General features: G+C 46.1%; 1 long non-coding RNA gene across 5 annotated transcripts in view; it reads right to left on the bottom strand.

Annotated features, from left to right (window-relative positions):
- The window catches only part of LOC138915277 (uncharacterized), a 46870-nt gene that overhangs the window by 17361 nt on the left and 8677 nt on the right, over nt 1-20832 (bottom strand). For 2 of the 5 annotated variants that reach the window (XR_011420977.1, XR_011420979.1), the window contains exons 3-4: nt 18947-19097; nt 11001-11443 (exon numbers count right to left, since the gene is read on the bottom strand). This is a non-coding gene — a long non-coding RNA (uncharacterized lncRNA). Of the gene's footprint in view, nt 1-10323; nt 10916-11000; nt 11444-18946; nt 19098-20832 lie in introns of those variants that run through there. The other 3 variants (XR_011420978.1, XR_011420980.1, XR_011420981.1) reach the window with 3 other exon arrangements.

Genomic DNA, 20832 nt, shown 5'->3' with positions numbered 1-20832 from the left:
GCTACGCCATCCTCCACGCTGGCCCTCAGTCATCTCTGCCCACCTCAAGCTCTCAGTGCCCACCCTAACTGCCCCACATGCTGCCGCCCCTAATGACCTCACCCATCTGGGGTCCAGCCCCACAGGATCTCCAGCCTGTGTCTTCTGGAGGAGAGGAAGGGCATCTCCAGGCAGCAGACAGTAAGGTGGGGTGCAGTCACTGTGCATCCCGAGACCCTGCTGGACACTGGACAGGCTGGTGGACTACCCCGCAACCTCTGTCATCAGCCACCTCGAAGAACGGAAAGTGAAAGAATGTCCTTGAGCTAGCAAGGATCTGGGCAAAGGGAATCCAGAGTTATGTCTATGTCCACCTCGGGGCTATGATGGGCAAGGAGGCGGGTCGTGGCAGGGAGGGAGGCGAAATATCAATTATCTAAAAATTACTGCCTTAAAAGTGAACTTTTGTATTTGTTCCACTCCCACTCTCTTCCTCCTCAACCCTCGAATCTGGCTAGCCTCAAAAAAATTATTTCCTAGGAAAGTTTAAAGGCTGGATAACTAATAATTTATAGTTCCTTTCCAGGCACCGAGGGAGCCAAACATTTTCACGTGCTCTTCACGGAATTCTCCCCACAGCCCCAGGAGCTGGGTCTCTCATCATGCCTATTTCAGGCCATAGGGGTCACCTAACCCTAACCCTAACCCTAATTTCAGGTTTCCTACCTTATACAGTGAGAAAGGGGTTGGGCAGAAAATCCATGCTTGGGCTTTCTGACTGAGGCCAATGCCCTTGCTCGGCACTGCCTTTGCTGACAAGGAGCATGTTGACCCTCACAGAAGCAGAAACCCTAAGGCTCCTGAGGCCACGACTCGGCATGTGTGAGCACCTTCTGTGTGCAGGGACCGTGCTCAGGACTGGGGATACAGAGGGGAACAAAACGGAGCTGCCTGCTTTCAGGTTGCTCAGTGTCATGGGGAAGGGAGACATTAATCAGATGGATCCACAAACATATATGTGATCACAAGTGTCACAGGACACTGAAGAAGAAGGCGGGGGGGGGGGGAGGTTCAGAGCTAGTGGGGGGCCAGGAGGGCACCCTGGAGATGACTGAGAGTGGAATGATGGGCAGGGCTAGCCGGGAGGCTGACACTCCAGGGCAAGGAGGAGCACCTGGAGAGGCCCAGTGGCGTGAAGGAGATGGGCCAGTTCTGGGAACTGCTGAAGAGAAGGGGCCTTTAGGAGTTGTGAGTGTGGGAGGTGAGGAGCCCCATTCCTGGGACCACAGCAGTTGCTCAGGAGGTGCAGGCCTAGCAGGCTCCCTCCCTGGGGAGCCGTGGAGTTGAGAAGGGGCCCTGGATCAGTTGGGGATCAGTGTATCTGCATATGACAAAATGCCGACATAACAATGACTGGGAAAAAAGAAAGTGAAATTCTTCTCTCTCATAGAAAGAAGTCTAGATTCTGCATGCTAAGATTAGGGCCCTGTTTCCATCTTTCTGCTCCATCACCTTCTATGGCTTCCATCCTCGGTGCGCCACCTGAGGGGGTCCAGCCGTCACACGTGCACTCCATACCTGCAGGAGGACGGAGAGATGGCAGCAAAGGGGCTGCTGCCTCACTTCCAGATCCTCCTCAGAAATCCCACACAGCCCTTCTACTCAAAACTGTCACATCACATCACCAGGGCTCAAGGGAGCCAAGAGACTAGTCTTCTTAGGATGGGTGCACGACTCCGTAAGGAAGAAGAAGGAGAGGGTGTGTGCATTAAGATTATAGAAGCTGCCTGAACAACTGCCAGCACCTTACTGGCTTATCCCATGAGAAGCTCATCTGCAGGGATGCGGGGACCACAGGCCTTCATCTTCAGGATCCACCCTCCTCTGGGCCAGGCCTAGACTTGTCCTCTGGCTTGCTTTCACAGCAGTGACCACACAGAGTACACTGAATCGTTTAGTTCTTGATCTCCCTGTTGTTTTTTGCTTGTTTTGTTTTACTTTAACAAATACATTGGTCGGGGTGAAGGGCTGTGCTCTGTTGATGGCCCAAACTGTAAACCATTCATCACATACTTTTATTCATGACACATGTTTAGCACTGACTATGAGGTAAGCAAGATGCTACGACACTGGAGGATACAAAGGGAAGGAGATATGACTTTGACCTACAATGGCCTATGTCTCATCAGGATAAACACAAATTTTTGTAGTTAGAAAGTGGAATTGGCACAAGAAATATTTAGATAAGATATTTATATTATTCTGGGGATGAAATGGATCAGCTATGACGCCTTCAGCTTCATATCATAGAATTTCTAGCCAAAGAAATTCTTCAACGCAGGTGGTCATGATGTCACCAACAAGGAGGGTCCAGGGTTGATGAATGCACCCTGTCAGCAGGGGCAGCCTTGGCATCAGCTCCTCTGGGATTCTCTTTACCTCTTTCCTCATGGGCTCACTTTGGCTGCTACAGCTGCTAACATCACATATTCACTCTACCAGGTCAAAGGCAGAGAGCGATGACTGATTCCAACCATCTGCCTTTCTTTAATTAAAGAGACAAAACTTTCCCAAACACCTCCTGCCTCCCACAGCAGACATCTGCTCAGGCTCTAGTGGCCACAGTTGGGTCAAATGCCCTCCTCACCCTCAACCAATCCTAACAAAGAGGAAGCGGAGGACCATGGTTGATTTAGTCCAGTCATGATCCATTCCCTGGCAATGGGCCTACTTTCTCTGAGCCCATGTGCATCAGGAGACCAGAACAATTTGCATTTTACTTATTAGTATTAGTGTCACTCAGTGTAGAAGAAAGAAAATGACTGCTGGGGAAAATACGAACAACATTTGCAACAGGAGGCAAGAAGGTCAAGGACCAAAAGTATAGGTATAGAGTGGAATGTTGTCGTGGATGTAGAAGTCACTGAAAATGAAGATGGGGTGTAGTGGTGCCAGCAGCAAGCAGGGCAAAACTCTTCAGTGATGACCACAGGGATGGGGAAGGGGCAGACAACTGCACAGGAGTGATGGGGTGCTGTCCAGGAAGGTACTTCCACATTCTCAGATGGGTAGCCTACTCCCTCTGTTGCCCTGGACTCTCAGCATGAGGACCCTTCCTCTTCTTGAAGTCTCATCTCCTCTGTCCTCGCCCCAGGCCGCCTGTAGTCCACCACCCTGCACTCCATCTCCATCTCCCTTTCCCAGAGGTCCTGTCCTAAAACTGGTATCAGAGGGGACAAACTGTGGCAGCAAAGGGAGCAGGTGCAGCCTCAGCATCCAGGGACATTTATGGTCACTGTGGAAACCCCTGGGTGGAGCTTTGCCAATGGACAGGACCCCAGGGAGGACCCACAACACATGACGAACAGCTGGCTCTGCGGCCTTCAGATCTGCATGGGTCCTGGGAACACCAGGTCTGGATGCCCCATGTGGGCGAGTCACTGCCCCCACCTTCAGGTGCTCCACCTGTGAAATGAAGTCTCTGCAATGAGGGAGAGCAAGCAGAGCACTGCAAGGGGCTAAGGGCCCACAAGGGCACCAGTCCACCCTGTAGGGAAGGGGAGATGGCCTCTGGACGATGATGTCAGGAGGGCCACAGTGAGAGCTGCCTGGTGATTGGCCAGTGAGCTGCCTGATGATTGACTGCATTAGCAAGACCCAGCTGAGAGTCGCCTGGTGACCGGCCAGGAAGCTGCTGTGATGTCCCGAGAAGGGACTGTGACACACATGGCAGTTATTAAACCTGGGTGCTCTCCCAAGGCCTCACTGAGGAAAGAGATGGCACCTCTGCTTCAGTTCCTCCTGCTCTGTGCAGTGTTTGCAGTTGAATTCTCCACCCCAGACAACAGTGTGCCTCCAGCCCCGACCTCATACTGCCCTGGGCCTCTCACACCTCTCATACTCTGTGTTCCACCTTTATGTCCCCATGCACCTTTGTGTAGTCCCAGGAGGCCCCACACCTGCACCTGGTGCCTCATGGATCCACACCTCACCCAGTGGGGGAGGGCCCCTCCCAGACCTCCGGCACTGAAACACAGTTCTGCACAGGGTGGGCCAGTCTCCTGAACACCCGGTCAACTGTGAGCCCCTTGACCCAGCTGAGCATAGGGCAAAAAAGTACCCCGGACACCTGGCTTACCAGGAGCTGTCCACCCCAGCTGAGCACAGGGCAAACAGGTCCCCAGGACACCCAGTCAACTGCAAGCCCCCAACCCAGCTCAGTTCAGAACGAATGAGTTCCCCAGACACCTAGCCAACTGCAAGGCCCCAACCCAGCTCAACAGAGGCAATACAGTCCCCAGGATACCCAGCCAACTGCCAGGCCCCTCACCCAGCACAGCAAAGGGCAGCCGTCAACCCCCAAGCCCTGTCCTTTGGGACCTCACCCAGTTGCACATCAGGTGTCTAGCCCCAAGTTTCCTGTGGATGTTCCCCGAGTCCTCGTCTTCCTGTGGCTGTCAGCACCTCTGCCAGGACCAGGGAAGCTGGCAGGAAGATGCTGCTACCTGGCAGAGGAAAAATACCTTATACTAGTCATTGTCCACCCCGTCACGAGAAAATCAAGAACTGAAAATCTGAGCCCAGAAGTCGCAGAGTGAGGAGAGTGGCCTCAGAAACTTCTCATTGCCTCCTGACAGTCTTGGTCCTGGCCATGTCCCTGGCTCTCCAGTGCTGCCCAAACCACCAGAACAGGAAGAACAAGTCCCAGCAGCCACTCCCCAAAGCACCAAGATTCAATCTGTAAAACAGATGGAAGGCCAGGAAATGGAGCAGAAACAACCTGCATACAAAAAAGTGGGGCATCTTGACCCAGATAAGAGGAATCTGAAGCTACCAGTCCAGGTGGAAATCTATCTTCCAGGTGGATTTCCAGGTGAGGGGCTGTCTGTGAAGGCAGAGGTTACTGCCTCTGTTAGAGGTGGGCTCAGAAACGTTAGTTTCATAGCTGGGTGCCAAGGCCTGGCAGTGTTTGGAGCCATTCAGAGCGCAGTCCCCTTCGTGGGTCACTGTGCTAAGGTGCTGGGCTCATGGCCTGAAGACCTTTGGCCTGGGGCTGACTTCAGCCTGATGTCTTGGTGGCATATCACTTGGGGAGCCTTTTTCTTCTGGGGAGTTCTCTTGTTCAGAGGGAGCAAAGGCTGCCATGCCTTAGAACAAGAGAACAACTGTAAATGGGAAGAGCTGTCCATGAAAATTCTGGAAAGGAAAGATGTGCCAGAGGACCAGGCCTCCTGGACACAGCAGGACATGAGGAGGGGGCTTATGAGCAAGATCCAGAGGAGACCCAGGCCCTGAGGGCAGAGGAGTCCTGCGGTGAGCTCCTTCAGGCTAAGGACAGGTACTCCCAATTGGAGGGGGTGGGAGTGGGTGTTCAAGAACAGGCTGAGCAGTGGTGTCAACTGCAGGCCCAGGTCCATGAACTGAAGAGCTTCTATGGCGAAATGTGGGGATTCCTGGAACCTTTTGCCTTCCAGGCAGCATTTTCAAAGCAGGAAAGAATGATGTCCCTGCATACACCCATCCCAAATGGGCATAGAAGTGGAGCTGGAGCAGAAAGTGGGTCACCTCCTTGAGTGGAGGTGGCATGAGCTTCATTATATATGTTTTAAATAAATGTATTGGAATACAAAAGAGGTGTCCCTGGGTGACTGTGATGTACAGCCTGGGATCACACTCACTGTACCCACCATAGGAGTACTCACGTTCTCCAGCTGGTTGGGTCTCAACAGGGCAAGTGTCTAACGTGACGCTCAGAACAGAGCTGTGAGGTAGGCAGGGGTCTCCATGACTCTGAGAAAGTGTTGGTGACTTAAAGAGAGCTGACACTGAGCACAACCTGCTCTTCCCCATCAATACTTTTCACGCATGTTGCCTCCTCTAAAATTCAAAGCCAAGCCAAGGTGGGCGCCATTCTGACATTAAGGAAAGCAGAAGCAGAGTGTTCACACTGCATAGATTATTTCTGGCCCAAGAACTCACAGTGGCAAAACTTGGGTTTGGACTCTGATGTCTGGCTTCAAACTCCAGCCACTGCAGCAGGTGCCTCTCAACTGCAGGTTCCTGTCTGATGCAGGCCTTTGCTAGGCAAAGGTTAGGGGTAAGACCAGGGTGGAGAGAGGCCAGAGGCGTGCGATACATTCCCTGTCTCCGGGTGAGGTGGTATGGGGTGAGGGCAGCAGGTGAGAGACTGGAGAGAGTGGGCTAGGATGGTGGGCTGCATACTCAGAGCCACGGAAGCTCTATAGGGTTGGAGAAAGGGGGGATTTGCTCTGGCTGCTGTAGGTGTGGGCTGGATAGACAGAGCAAGGCAGAGCAGGAACAGGTGAGTCTTAGAGACTGCAGGGTGTCTGTGGACATGGAGGAAGGTGGCTGACTCCAAGAACACAGCTTAGAATTGGTGATGAACTGGATGCTGGGCGGCAAGGATGGAGGAGGATGCCAAGGTACCAGGCTCGCCCCCTCCCAGGCAACGGTCCATCTCAGCTCCAGGGACTGTGGGCTGGAGCTTAGGTAAGGTTTGGATCCCAGTAAGCTGGGCCCTATGGCTGGGGAGGAGAGCCTGGAGCTGTGGCCCAGGGGCAGTGTTTAAAGCACATGTGTTCACAGCAACCAGGCCTAAACTGAGGAAAGTCAGCAAGAAGGCTGGGTCTGGGCAGGGAGGTGAACTTAAGAATGACTTGGACAATGTATAAGCAGTCTGGAGGGCTGCTGGTTTTATGAGCCAGTGGGGAGGGTGGTGGAGTCTAGGTAACTGGGACCTGAGGAAAGTGGCTCAGAGCTGGTGTTAATGTGATAAATGTTGGTTATCAGACGGTGAAGACCGAGAGGAGGTATGGTTTGAGGAGCAACATTTGGTGAAGGGTCTGAAGTGGAGGTGGGCACTGTGTGAGACCTGAACCTCTGGGCCGGCCTTCCCATAGGCAGAGGCAGCATTTCACACTTGTTTTCTGTTACCTGGGGATCCCAGGTCTCCTGCACTGGGCACGGTCTGAGGGGCAGAGATGAGAGGGTGCAGGGTGCACTTGTGTGATCCCAGCGTTGGGTACATCCTCTGCTCAGCTGCTCAGATCTGGCTCACCTGTACCCCAGCTCCCTGGACACAGCAGCCTCCTAGAGGCTGGAGGGGTCGGGACCTGAGTTTGGGGGTGTGATCCGGAGCTGCTCACCTCTTCCGAGTCCCCAGTTCCTTCATCTGTAAAATGTGGACAACTTGGGTGGGGATGGGATGAGGTGAGCAGGAGGCAGGAGATGGCAGAGATTTGGGAAGGGGAGTCGGGGCGAGGGACTGATGGAGTCCCAGGGAAGGTCCACTGGAGGGCAGCTCCTTGTCCTGGCCCTTCCTTCCCGAAGGGCAGACATCAGCTCTGGGAGGAGAGCACTCTGGGTGCTGCCTCTGCCCCAGACTGGCCTTCCCCAGAGGCATTTGTCCATCTGCAGCAGGAGGTGTTTGCCAGTACAAAGACACCTCCTTGCTCAGCAGTAGATAGATAATCAAGGGCTATATGATTGTCTAAAACCACCTTGGCCAGTGAGTTAAGCAACCACAGCCGAACCGAACTTGCTTTGGACGTCCACAGAAGAGCTGGCCAACTCTTCTAGTGTCAGGGAGAGGTTTTGACCACTGAGCAGGTTTTGAATTCAGTCTTCTTGCTTCCATAATAAACTATCTCCTAACAAATAGAATGAAGTTCCCACATGTGTCAACCCTTTGCTCCTGAGTCTTCTTTGCTACCAGGCACTCCCGGAAACCACTATGCTAAGAATGAGCTGACTATCCATTCAGTTCTAGGGGCTCAGCACTCCCTGATGTCCTTCGTGGAGTCTGACTTGATTCCCGGGACTGGATGGTGACTCAGGCAGTAGTGTTGTGGTGTCCAGGACTGGGAACCTCCGAAGTTTCTTCGCAATGCTGCTTCCCTACAGGGGGCTGCTGAAGGCAAAGAGCGCCGCCGCTATGAACATGATTCTAATGCTGACCAAAGCCATGCCTGGCTCCCACAGAGAGCACTGAAATTTTCCTCTACCATTCCCAACATTGGGTGGGCGAACTGCTCTTGACAGCTGCCAGAATTCTGCCAAAGCAGGCCATACCCTGCAGACCCACTGTGATGCAGACGGTCCAGTCTCTGTCCCAGAGTCACCTGGGCCAACCTTTGCAGCAGGATGTACTTCCCGTATTCCCAGGGAATGAGTCTCTGCCTTGCTCTTTCTCCTTTCTGGGCCTGTGTGGGAGCCTTCCTAAAACAAGAGCCTACCTGAATTACTGCAACACTCGCCCCACCACCATCCCAGGTACCTGTAACCTTCAAATGTGCCCACATGTTGTAATTGGTATTGATCTCCAACACATTAGAGTGGGTACTTATGAGGGCACATGGAGTAGGGATTGGGGATAAAGCAGGAAAAATGAAACAGGGGACTTGCACAGACCAGTGATGATAACAGGCCAAGAACCAAGGAATGTGAATAAATCCATCTCAACCTCCAGGTGCTACCCTGGAGGAGATGTTGTCGCTGCTCTGACCATATTCTCAGGACACAAGACTGTCCCCTGCCTTCTGCAATCTTCTTTAGAAGACTACCTTTGGGCCACTGGAGCCACTTCAACTAGATGTGCAGAGAGCTGGAAGGACCTGGGAGTTTATGGCCCCTGAGCAGCCCACAGCCAGGCAGTTTGATCACTGAAGTGAGAGAAAGCCTGCCATGCAGAGAGGCAGGACCAAGACTGCAATGCAACCTTAGGCTCCAAGGCTCCCTGCTGGATCAGGCCAAAGGTAAAAAGTCACCTGAAATCCGACATGGCTTGGATCCTTCCCACTTGCTTCTCCTACTCTAACCAGTTTCTCCTGTGAGAACTTTCTTAACAAATCACTTGCATCCAAATCTCTGTTTCGGTGTCTGCTGCTGGGGAACCCCATCTAAGGCAATTCCCAGCAAGAAAAAACAAAAAATAAATTGCAATTGCTAACCTCGTGCATGCAAAGAATAACATGTATTTTCCTATTATAACCCAACAAACTTCTATTTAGAGACCTCATTTCCACCAGATTGAATGAATTCTTCAGTCAATTATAGGTTTGTTCCCAGCAGTACACTGGTAAACCAGGATCTCCATAGAAAAGAAAAAGTCCTGCTTTCTAGCACTTGCTGACTTCCATGATATACATACTCCCATCACAGCCAATCTCAAACTCGCAGTATGATGTCATTGAACGGAGGCTGGAAAGACATGTGCACAATAGGCTCTCGCAAGACAGGAGAGACAGCTCCAGCATGCCACCTTGTTAATTTTTTTTGCATACTTCCAAATATGCACCATCTATGGTGTGTTATGGGAAGTCCCAAGGTAGATATTTTACAATAGTCCAAGAAAAATTGGACTGAGGTTATTTTATGAATTGTTATTTGAGTCTGTAACTAAACTCTTTAACATTAACATCTTTAATAAATATTTGAGCAATATCTGCAATCAGAATACTGGCCAGAACTATATCATCTCTATTCATTAGGCTTAATATTTTCTCAATACCTAACTTTGTGTTAAATAAGATATTAATGCTTTTGGCAGTCTTAATCCTATTAATTCCTCAGCTGCCTTTAAAAGTGCATGAGGAAATATGCAAAGGCAGTCAATTTCACTAAGTATACGTTAAACTGCTATAGGTAAATCTAAGATTCTCAGTGTTGCTAAAATGAAGAACTTCATCTGAAATTTTCTGGACTTAAATCAAACCCTTGGGGCCTGGTTTGAGTTTCCTTGGCTTTGCTGTCTTCTGAACTAAGGTCATTTGCAACATACAAGGATGCACATGTCAGGAGAGCAAAGTGTGTCTATTTGTCTGCATTGAACCAACAGACCTAGTCTGAAAAGAAGTGTAGCAGTGGCATGGCTCTGCCTGCTGTAACAAATCTTTGGCAATTAAGCTTGGAGATAGAGCTAAACCCAAGACAACGCAGCTTCTGGGGCATAAAAAGAAGTATCACGAGTGTGCACCAAAGAGGAGAAAAAAGCAAAATTTGAAACTCATAGGCTATGGAGGTGGTAGGAATTGATTTCAAAAATACTCTAATTCCAGACAAGATGTTTCCCAGCTGTGAGCTAGTTACTAGGTAGATACAGGACCAGAAACACCTTCTAAGACTTAAAAAAACCACACATCTGTATAACCCTATTTTTACTGTAAGCCTGCTACTTTATCTTCACCAATGACTGTAACTAATTTTAATAAGGTAAAAAGAAATCCAACCCTCTCTCCACCCCCCAACCCCCCCCCCCCCCCCCCCCCCCCCGCCTCACTCTCTCACACACACACAACAGACACACACACTCAGGTACTGGTGTGCTTCTTTGAATCAGACTTCTTTAAATCAATTAATTCTCTTCATTTCTTGAATGACTTTCCAACAGCATTAGCTAATGACAGAGGCTGTGAAAGGGGTGGGCCCTCCATTTTAAATATGGTGAGAGAACATCACTGCTCCTGGAAATGCCCCCAAAAGCTGTCCGTGCTAGATCCCAGCACAGCAACACGCTCTCTGGGCTGGCAGGACAATAACAACTGCCATAGCCATGACACTAGCCAGTCCCTTTACTGCTGTCTTATCTCCACCACATGACATCATGGTTGGTCTAAAATTGTTTTAAGTGGACAGTTTCTTTCTGAGGTAATTACCACAAAATTATTAGGATTAAAATCACAATTATATGGGGCCGGCTTGGTGATGCAGTGGTTAAGTGCACACGGTCCCCTCTGGCGGCCTGGGGTTTGCTGGTTCAGATCCCAGGTGCGGACATGGCACCGCTTGTCAAGCCATGCTGTGGTAGGTGTCCCACATATAAAGTAGAGGAAGATGGGCACGGATGTTAGCTCAGGGCCACTCTTCCTCAGTAAAAAGAGGAGGATTGGCAGCAGATGTTTGCTCAGGGCTGATCTTCCTCAAAAAAACAAACAAACAAACAAAAATCATAATTATGGGAAAGCCAAGAAAGGTGATCAAGAATGGGAAAGAGAGCCTCGTAGTAAGCCTCTGTTTTCATTACAAATTTATATGGAATATGAAAAAGGTGAAGTGGTCATCCTTGTTCCATTTAACATACTTACTTAGCTTCCAGGTAATAAGTCTTACAGCCGGAAGGAAATGGATCCATGGATGAAATGTCTGGTCCTTTCCTGCCAGCCTTCATGCGGTCCCACTGCTGGCTGAATAAGCTGGGAGCACAGTCCCTGGCATCAGGCCCCGGAGGGCTGAGAAGGAGCCCTGGCCCGAAGCTCATGGTCACTTCATATCCCTCCTTTAAGCCGCAGCCCTCTACACACTTCATCTGTGTGATGTTGACGCTGGTCTACCACCTGGATAGCGGGGTGAATCTTCCCAGTCTGTCAGCGCACGTCAGCCGGCTCGTGATTCTTCTAAGTGTGGGAATGCACCAAAGTGCTCATCTCAGTGGCCATCATGTGGTCATCTAGGAAAAGAAGGTAGAGAGAAAGCGAGGGAGAACTAACGGGATACCTCAGGGTCACTGAGAATGCTAAGAAGCTGCTGCTGACATCCCCTCAACCTATGGCTGCAATAATCCTTACGATGGCTCAGCAAAGAGGAAAAGTTCAATGTTTACAAATTTAAATGAAACTGGCAATACTGATAGGAATGAGGCAAAAAGTTTTGTTTTTACAAAGCAGTCTAAATGATATATTGCTTTCACAAAACTATGCGGTAAGAACCCTCTAGCTTTTGGGTGCTAACGTTTATAGAAGTTTCAATCTGAAACTTCATCAAGACCTGATAAAACCAGTCACGTATTCTTCCAAAGATAAGCTAACTAGTTTGCATGATGAAGTAAATGAACTCTGTACAAATGTTCTGTGAGCAAAAGTAAAATGGTCAAAATGGTTTGGCTTATAAAGCTAGCAATGAAAATGTGGACTTGATACATGAAATGGAAGCAAAGCGGAAAAAGAAAACAGAACTTTAGACTGATGAGTCACTGTGCACGCTCCAGGATCAGAAAGCTTGACAAAATATTGCAGAGCAGACCCACACTTCATGCATGGAATGTTCTACAAGAGCTAACATGCAGGCCAACACAGAGCAGAACCAGCTGGTTTTGTCAGAATCTACAGATAAGACACATGCCCCCATTCCCTCCACACCTTTTCCATGGGGCAAATGGGGGAACTTACCATTTAATGGCACTTTTAAGAAGACACATATCAGGAGAAAAAAGGAGATGAAAAAGCCAACAGGGCAGGAGCAACAGTACTGTGTGAAAAATTCCAGGTAGTTTTTATTTTCTGCTTTAATTTTACAGTTGAGTTTTCTATTCATAGGTGGTCAGAGGGCAAAGCCTCAATCCTCCCATCATGTCAGGATGGATGTGTTTAATTTAAGCACTCAATAACAAAAAGGAGGTTAAAATAGTATCCTAATTCCTTTTCAACTTCCATGAATCAAGTCATGGCTAAATAAGTCTTATTTGTATTTGACACATTTTCTCATTTACATTTCCTGAGCAAGTTAACCAAATTCTACCTATATTCTTTAATAAACTATCTTGAATTTCAACGAACCAGCTGAAAAATCTAGAATCGAAATGAGTGCTATATTTTTGAGGTAGGGGTGGTTCTACCTATCTCTCTTTTTACAATTATTTTTTTGCCAGAAAACGAGGGAGAGGCATCCTAAAGTTCTATCCATTAGGGCTGAGTACCTGAGCATGTGAGAATAAAAGGTGGAGGTGCTAGAGGAGTTAAGCCCGAGCTTGGAGTCACAACAGAACGTTTCTTCTTGTCTTAAGGTAAATTATAATAGTACTAATCTCACAAAGTGCCAGAGGGGAGGCAGACCTTATCTTTTTTCCAGGGTTTCAAGTGACAACCTCACTAATCCTGAATTCAGATTCACATTTGTACCTAACAGTGTGGAAGGAACAGTCCTCGAGCACTGCCATTTGTTACCTTGGTACATATATAAGCTAGACATAATAACAGTTATTTGTCAATCTGGCTGACTTATTTTTCACAATGTGTGTAATTTTTGCTGCTTGAATTGTCTGTTCAAGTGACTCCCTCTCAGTAAAGAAGCCTAACCAACTTTAAAAGATGTCATTAGTGTTCATAATAACAAAGCAGTGACTTTAAAAAATATTTAATAAGCTTATCTTAATCCCGCTATGAAATATGAACATTTTCTTCCCTCTGACAATGCACGTTTTAGCCCTCCCTACTCACAGCCCCCACGACGACAGAACATCTACTAGAGGAACCACAGAATGAATGCCACAGCACACAAAGAAATCATCATCTTTCCCTCTCAGAAGCTTCTGCAAATGTCATCTGCATGTAGACTGCATTGGTCAGGTGCCTGAGGTTAGCCTGTGCCCCTCACTTATGAGAAGAATAAAAACGTAGCCTTCTTTCCTTTATAGTTGGTATTAAAAGGGCGGCTTTGTTTGTTAGACTTCAAACTGATACAAATTCAAAAATTCTGGTTTATGTCTATTCTTAAACTGCTGTCTGAGGTCATTTTGTCCTCAGGCAACAAACTTGCTTAAGCCCAGTAAACACCCTAAGGACAAAAAATCACCCTCTATATAAAAATAGTAACAACTTAGAATTAACAACTTAGAAAAAAGAGAAGCACAGGGGGAAAAACAATTTTGCAAAGATATACAGGCATACCTAGGAGATAGTGCAGGTTCTGTTTCAGACTACTGCAATTGCAGTAAAGCCAGTCACATGAATTTTTCTGGTTTCCCAGTGCATGTAAAAGTTGTGTTTACACTATCCTATAGCCTATTAAATATGCAATAGCGTTATGTGTAAAAAAAACAATGTATACACCTTAATTAAAAAATACCCGATTGCTAAAAAATGCCAACCAACATCTCAGCCTTCAGTGAGTCAAAAATCTTTTTGCTGGTGGAGGGACTTGTGAAAAACGCAGTATCTGAGAAGCATAATAAAGCGAAGTGCAATAAAACAAGGTGAGCCTGTAAACTCCTGTAGAGAGAATTAGGAAGCAGAAATTAAAGTGCTGAGGATGGAATTCTCGTTACAATGAATTCTTATACACCTTAAAGTTGTTTGTGTTGTGCTCCTTTTCAGCAAAGTTAGCAGCAGAAAGAGAACATAGTTGGGTTGTTTATGCATCTCACATGCAACAGGTAGGTCACACTTCTTTGGTTATCAAAGCCAGGTAACGCCATTTCTCCTCACCCTTTCTACACTGGACAAAGAGGATTGTTTTCTTTAACTCCCTTCTGTGAACATTTCATATTTTCAATGCATTCTGCCCCAATGGGCTAACATTTTATTTCATTTCTAGTGACGTCTGACACACAATAAACCATGTGATTATAAAGTGCATCTTCTCATTTTGCTGTTGAGAACATCAGCTCCTTCAAAATTCCACTGTGTGACAGACACTTTGGAATGCTAGGGGTGCCCTGAGTGGCTCCGAGGAGGGTTAGGAGGCGAAAACTCTAGCGATAATTTTTCTGAATTAACATGTGGTGCAAGTAGAAATATGCTATTTTTGACATTGAAGTTTTTAGTGCTTAGCAATAAATGAAAATAATAAGATATTTTCACATTTATGGCTGTCACATGGACAGAATTCAGCTCCTGGCAGTACACAGCTGAGGGATGACATACTGTGCTTTTCCCTGACATCAGATCTGACTTTAAATTCTGTGCATAGAAAAGGAGAATACTAGAACTGGGACTGTTCATTTGAATCTTTTGGTATCATTTCCAACATACATGTGACAAACTCTTCTTATCAATGGAGACTGTTTGGAGAAAAGTCTTTTTGTTATTTATGCCCCCCACCACCCCCATGTCCTGCTTACAATCACTGTATCATACAGAATAAAACTCCAGTCTCCTACAGAGTAGCCCCTGACTTTCTAAATTGCTCCTGCAATAAACTGTGATCAAGGGAAATGTTCTCACCTAAAACTGAAGATGGCACAAATGGGTCTGTCATACATCACAAGACGGTCAATGCAGAGAAAGTAGAGAGAAAGAACAGTAAATGACTGACGAAAGGCCTCCCGATTTTCCCTTAGAAAGCCACAGACAGCATCAGGTTACAACACATCCAACACGTTAAGCTCAAGCGCAGCAAAGTGAGCACGGATTGATTCTGACTGCTCAGGGGTTATGAAGAGATGAACCAATGGAAAAATCTGTTATCTGGTAATAGGAATTAGGCACTGATGTGCTCAGTCTATTTGTTTGTAATGTAAAGGACGATGGTGAAGACACAGCTGTAAACAAGAGAAAAGCTAATCAGTGACTGTGGAGAGGTTAATTCCTGAAATTACGGCACTCTGAGATCACTTACATGGACACCACACTGGTGTAGACCTGACTGAAGAAACAGCAGAGATGTACCGAAGTTTACGTGGTAAATATTACCATTCCCCACTGTCTCTGGGGAATTCTTGTACTTTAGAGGACAAACACTTTTACCACTTAAAAGATTTTCTTACGCCACGAAGGAAGAAAAAAAACCCATCCTACATCCACCATTTTGAATTGAGAAATGCATTAGATTTTTATTTTCACTTCTAGCTTTGCTTGTAAAAGTTGAGTATCACACTGAGCTGATTTTTTCTTTTTGGAGGAAGATTAGCCCTGAGCTAACATCTGCTGCGAATCCTCTTTTTTTTTTTCTTTTTTGCTGAAGAGTGGCCCTGAGCTATCATCCATGCCCACCTTCCTCTACTTTATATGTAGGACCCTACCATAGGATGGCTTGATAAGCAGTGCATAGGTTCATGCCCAGGATCTGAACCAGCAAACACTGGGCTGCCGAAGTGAAGCACTCAAACTTAACCACTACGCCATCAGCTGGCCTCTGAGCTGATGTTTTACAACTAAGAGTATGGAAATGTGTCACACATGGCTTTAGAAGAATATTCTGAATGTCAATGTTTTTGTAGTTTGCTAAATTAAATCCTCTCCTTCCCCATATTTTGGATACTCAGAGAACTTTCCACAATGCTATGACCTGGTTTATGAAAAATAAAGGTGATGTTTCACATGTGCTATATTTAAGATGAAAGCTGCATGCCTACACATTGTTTTACTAGTCTTTTCAATCCTTATAAAAATGCTCATATTTCTTTGAAATATTTCCCTGAAACACTCAAGATTTAATTGTTATACCCTCCTCCTTCCTCCCTGTTATTCCTCTTCCTTCTGTTATTCTCTTCCTCCCTGACCACCTGAGGTTAGCAAAACTGCCTATTACCTGCCGACATTTTTATGTGGTTCTTAAAATGCACAAAGCAGATACAAAATAACTGTTTATTTTCACCTTTAAAAAAGGAAAGGTATTTACTTCTGTCTTTTACTGTAAAAATTACACCCGTCTGCCATACGTATCTATTTTTCCCCTTTTTGTGTACGACTCCCATTTGCTTTGGTGGACAGATGATGCCCTCCTCACAAACATGCTCATTCTTATTCCTAAATTCTCCGATCTCATTTCTCCTGCTGTATTATTTCTAAAAGCTACTCATCTCCCAACTGCCCTCACTTTCTTCCAACCCTAAAAGACCTCAAACATCCCCAGACTTGTAACAGGTTTGGGATGCGAAGCCTAGTGGTCTAATGAACACTTTTCCTGCAAGTTTCCTCCCCCAGTAACTGCTCGCTTATTTTCAAGACATTAAGAGAGCATAATGCCAAGCTTACCAGTGGGTCACTCCCGATGTATGGGATTCGATGAGATCTACTCACTGCTCCAGAGTGGGAGGAAAATGGACCGCCTACTGCCATCTTTCTTCCATTGGCTTTACTGACGGGAGGCGCACAATAATGCCCAATGGCAGATGAGCCAGGGAAGCTGGCGCCAGCTTCTGCAGCCGTCCTCTTTGCATGAGCATTTGTGGATTTCCACAGATACATTCACTTTTTAAAAAGCAACTGCCAAGTTAAATTTCCTGTCCAGAGGCAAATACTCCCTGTTGTTCAAACTTCAGAAGCCTAGAAACTACTAATGTAGACAGTTTCTGCTCTCTGGACAGGTAATTCCAAATAAATTTATTTGTGAGGAATTTCATCATGAAATAGAAAATTTGGAACATTAACGGGTTATCCTGGAAAGTGAGAACATATATCTGTGTGGTCCCTTTCAGAGTGACATTCAACAAACAATCACCACTACAAAAATTCTAACCTTGTCTGTGGTGGGAAGATATTCTCTCACCCACAAGGATGCAGCCCACAAGAAATGCATCCTAAGTTGCTTTATTTTGGCAGTTAAATGAATTTTATATATATATATATATTTATATATATATATATATATATATACACACATTTTTTTTTTTTTCTTTTTAAAGATTGGCACCTGAACTAACAACTGTTGCCAATCTTCTTTTTTTTTGTTTTCTGCTTTATCTCCCCAAACGTCCCCATACATAGTTGTATATCTTAGTTGTGGGTCCTTCCACTTGTGGCATGTGGGACGCCACCTCAATGTGACCTGAACGAGCAGTACCATGTCCACGCCAGGATCTGAACTCTGGGCCGCCACAGCAGAGTGTGCGAACTTAACCACTCAGCCATGGGGTCAGCCCCAATATATATATTTTTAATGGAAAATATGCTACTTGCTACAATAAAGCAGAGAAAATTCAATGACAAAATGGGATGTTGTTTGTGGTATACTGAAGTACCAGATTCTGTCATCTACACTGAAAATGACATGAAAGGGCAAAGAAGAATGACCAAGGATGAGGAGTGCCATCCTGCCCCCCAGAGTCAAAGGTGTGTCTGCTGAACTCCCCCTCTAAAGGGCCAGGAGTGCGTGTAGAAGAAGTAAACGTAGAGCCTCTAAGCGGGATAAGGCGGACAACGGTAGCCACTCCAAGCAGAAAGAATAAGCCTTTCTAGGAAGTCTGGCTGAATGTAGGGGAAAGGCAAGGCACAGCAGAAGGCACGGGCACCGACCATGTGGTGCCTGGAGAGAGGAGGAGTGGAGGGGCAGAGCTGCAGAACCAGAACAAGCCAAATGGGTGGTCAGCACATGAGGACAGACTGTCCACTCTGGTAACAGCCCTCTTCCCCCAGAGACCGGATTTCTGTGCTCCTTGCAGTCACGAGGCCCCTAGCCCATGTGCACTTGTATTAGTAACTGCACTTTTATTCCATCCCCACGCTGACCAACATCTTGATTATGCAGCCAGGGTAAGCGGAAGCTTGTGGACATGGATTTCACGTGGTAAAGAAACCTCTGACCTTGAACCCAGAAGAGCTGTGAACCACAGTTAGACACATACCACAGCATTTACTTCAGGTCTCAGAGATCACCAGGCATGTACTCCCAACTCCTTTTGTACTTCATATAATCAACCTAATTCTTAGTGTCCTAAAATAATGCCTTGTACCTGGATCACAAGTGGTGGAGTGGGAAGGTATGAGCTGAGCTGGGCTGACCACCTGGTGGGAAATGTAAGACTTGTGAAGTGGAAATACAGTTTAACTTATTAATTGACACTAACAGGCCTATAATAAAGGCAGAACCTGTCAGCTAAATAAACAAACAATAACTTGTTACTGCCATTTAGTGAACCATTTTATAAGAGGCTTCCCTAGTGTAATCCCACACCTGGCTAGCTTACAAATAGGCTCTAAACAACAAAAAGGATGATGAGAGCAGGTGCTTTCCTCGTTGAGAGAGAGAAGCCTTCGTGTCACTGCTCTCGTCTTTACAGAAACTTAATTGTGGCTTCCTGTGCTCTCTGATCTGTCCCTATCATCTTCACAACATCATCTCTCCTAAGCAACCTGTGGCACATTAGAGAAGCTTTCAGGATCGTTCAAAGGGACAGGAGAAACCAATAGGGCATAAGAATTCCTTAGGGACTTGTTTTTTGATCCCCCAGTACTATCTGGAATCCTGGAAAACCAGAGAGATGTACCAGAAGCTAAGAAAGGTGTGCAGCTCTTACCTCTCCCGTTCAGATTGTGCGTGTCCATGAACCAGAACGTCTAGCCACAGTTTGCACCTTGCTCGACATAACTCTTGTCCATCGAGTCCACCATCACGGTCATCTCCTGTTGGGTGCTGCTCAATGTCGTCTTCCACTCCTCGGCTCCTTCCTGAGGACAAAGAGTTCATTATATAGACATGCATGTGAATGGAAAATGGGGCACTAAAATGTGTACTGACGGTGATCAGGAATAACTTCTATTGAATTAACTTTATTCATCCATAACACTGATTTATGATCAGGTTCTCTGCCAACTGTAGAGACACAGAGATGAAAAATATCTGCTGCCTATCCTCAAAAAAACCCACGGTGATATTAGGAGTGTACAGACTAAAACATTACTTTCTGTTTCTCCTACTATAAGCTAAATTAAAATGACCAACGACCCTAGTACAATGCAATCATAATTTACTGATGTTTCCAGAGTTAACTTTTTACTAAATTATTATCTACATTGCCATATTCAATGTCAAAGAGTAGATCTCCCTAGTAAATATTTTCCAAACAAAACTGAAATAATCCAAGGATGAATCTAAGGGGCATATGGTAGAACTAAAGAGCAAAACTAGGCGAGGCGTGAAGACAGTCTAAGTGGAGGGCGTGCATACAGGGAGCAGGCTGTGACACAGCCTACACAGCACAAGAAACTCACACCTCAGGATCACTGAGGGCATATCCTGAACTCTCAGATGGTGATGACACTGGACAAATCCCAAATGAACCCAAATAACTTCCACATCTAGGCTGGTTATCAGAGCAGAGGGTAAAAAAATGTCATCTTGTTGGTTGGCTTCCTTAGGAAGTTCAGCAGAGGAATAAGTTCCCATGTTCCTTCCCTCAGTGGAAGAGAATGCAGAAAGGTCAAGGAAGGCAGAGATTTCCAATTCTTTAGGAGACATTTTAATCCTGGGCTGTGCATCCTGCTCATTGACCACCAAAAGCTCATAATTTGAAGTTAAAGATACCTGGACAAAAGCCATAAAAACCTAAAGGAAACTGACATATACAAAAAAGGATAAAACAAATTTTTACAGTTTTTACTACAGGAGGTTGTTTTATGCACCCAAGACATGCAAGAATAGAATTAGAGATGCACAAGGATAAGGTACAAAGTGAGAAGATTTAAGAAGACCATAGCACCATAACAACAAAAATCTTATGTCCTAAATTATTCTAATTCTAGTACCTGGCAGCATTTACAAAAGAACATGTGAGCTATTTCTAGTAAACCATCTTGACTCTGATTGGCCTACAACACAGCAGAATTTAAAATAAGCCACATAATCAAAATCACCCCCATTATTAGGTGATTGCTAATGCAATGTAAGGCACTGACATTAGACCATATGGATAATCTTTATTATCATTTCCAAATGCCACATAATCCAAATGCTTTCTTGCCTGTAGTTACAATAATCTTATAATTGCATACTATGAAAACAGGTGGGTTTCATCAATAAGTTGCCCTTTTTATTGCTAAAAATTGTTGAGAAAAAGACTCATTTTTAAACAGAAAACTGAAAATCATCTCTAACTTCCATGACTGTGTTAAAGTTGTAAAGATTTTGGAAAGTAAGCCACCGTGGCTCCTCTGGGAGCCGGCAATCCTCCCTCACCAGCATGCAGACCATGATCATCTTCTCAGCGCCCCTTCTTCCAGCCAACCACGTTAGTCTGAGCACCAGAGTTTGGGCCCAGACATTCTCAACAGGTGTTCTGGACACGGGCAACATCAGGCTCAAGCTCCACGGCTGCAATGACAGTAATACTTTTTCTATCCACTTCTGAATCTGTCACTTCATGGAAAAGCATTCTCAGGCCAGGTCCTCCCAGCAATACTGAAG

Source organism: Equus caballus, chromosome 8 (assembly GCF_041296265.1).
Source record: "Equus caballus isolate H_3958 breed thoroughbred chromosome 8, TB-T2T, whole genome shotgun sequence".
Lineage (NCBI taxonomy): Eukaryota > Metazoa > Chordata > Mammalia > Perissodactyla > Equidae > Equus > Equus caballus.
The sequence above is the reverse complement of the archived record's forward strand: the minus strand, read 5'-3'. Positions and strand labels throughout refer to the sequence as shown.